Raw genomic sequence first — 1,423 nt, 5'->3', positions numbered from 1 at the left:
AAGCCAATTTGAAAATCCTTTTCTTTCAATGGGCAAGGTTTTTTTTCCCTCAAGTAGCAGTCTCTTCTATTTAGAACATTTAAATTGCCTAGCAATCTTGACTAACATTCTACTTGTTATAATTCTTTATGGAATATCTCCCTGTCTACTACTTACTTCCTAAAAAATGATAGCATGAAACGTATTAAGGTAGATATGTTCTATCGTTGACTGTAGTTTTGACAGGTGGCATCTCAGTAATCAAAAGGAAGAAAATGTGAGTATAACAAAAATGAATTCAGTTTAATAAAAACTGTTATGCTCAAGGTTTTTTAAAAAAATTTTTAAGCACTTTATGCTTACAATCATGAATTAATGTAAAAATGATAAGCAGTGTGTTACCTGATGTTCCTCTTCCCATCATGTTAGTGGTCCTCACCCACATCTATTTTGTTTTGTTTTTTAAAGAATCAAGATTTTGATTCATGAATTTGACCAATTGTTTTTCTTTTTTCTATCTTAATTTCTGCTTTTGCATTTATTATTTCCTACTTGTGCTTTCTTTTAGTTCACCCATTTTTCTATGTTTTTGTGTTAGAGACTTAATTTACTTTTGTTATTTCATTTTTATTGATATATGTGTCTAGGGCTGGGAATTTTCATCTTTTTACTATTTTAATGTATGTCACAGATTGATATATACTATATTCATTATTATTTTTCAGAAATTATTTAATTTCAGCTTGTATTTCCCTAGTCATACAAGAGTTGTTTAATAGAAGGCCTTTTAATTTCCCAGTGGAAAGACCTTTTTAATTTGGAGATTTTGATTTTAATTTTTAGCTTTATTATACTGTGACCAGAAGGTGTGGTTTGTAACATTTCTACTTTATGGAGCCTACCAACCTTTTATTTGTGCCCTAGAATGTGACTGATTTTTGTGAATGTGTCATGTGCCCTTGGCGAGGAAAGTATATTGTCTGTTATCAAAGTATAGTGTTTAATATATAGCCTAAAGGTCAACCTTAGTGATTAGTTCTTCTAAATCTTTTATATCTCTACTTATTTTTTGTCCACTTGGCCTGTGTAATACTAATTGTCCATTAAAGCCTCCCATTATTACTGTGTTTGCAGTTCTTAGCATATCTTCTGTGGATTTATGCTTTATCCAAGTGATTGCTGTGTTATGTGGTACATATCTTTATTGTGGAATGCGGCTTTTAACTTCAAGTGCACTGCATTTTGTTTTAGTTAATGCTCTCTGGCTTGAAGACTGCTTAGTCTGGTATCAGGATTTTAACCGGTACTTTCTTATTGTTTTCATTTGCCTGGAAAATTTTTGTTCATCCTTTTATTTTTAATCTTTTTGAATCTGTGCGATTTTAGGCATACTTTTTTGTACTTAGAAGAGTTGTTTTTTTTGAAAGCCAATTTGAAAATCCTT

At 30.7% G+C, this 1,423-nt stretch overlaps 1 protein-coding gene across 2 annotated transcripts in view; it reads left to right on the top strand.

Annotated features, from left to right (window-relative positions):
• Positions 1-1,423, top strand: part of CCDC158 (coiled-coil domain containing 158) — a 132,160-nt gene that overhangs the window by 14,045 nt on the left and 116,692 nt on the right. The window contains exon 1 of one of the 2 annotated variants that reach the window (XM_011966210.1): positions 155-256. The exons of the other annotated variant lie outside the window; for it this stretch is intronic. The gene's annotated coding sequence lies outside the window, so the exon portion shown is untranslated. Of the gene's footprint in view, positions 1-154; positions 257-1,423 lie in introns of those variants that run through there. 2 annotated transcript variants of the gene reach the window in all.

This window comes from Mandrillus leucophaeus, unplaced genomic scaffold, assembly GCF_000951045.1.
Source record: "Mandrillus leucophaeus isolate KB7577 unplaced genomic scaffold, Mleu.le_1.0 Scaffold75, whole genome shotgun sequence".
In the NCBI taxonomy this organism is placed as follows: Eukaryota; Metazoa; Chordata; class Mammalia; order Primates; family Cercopithecidae; genus Mandrillus; species Mandrillus leucophaeus.
The sequence above is the reverse complement of the archived record's forward strand: the minus strand, read 5'-3'. Positions and strand labels throughout refer to the sequence as shown.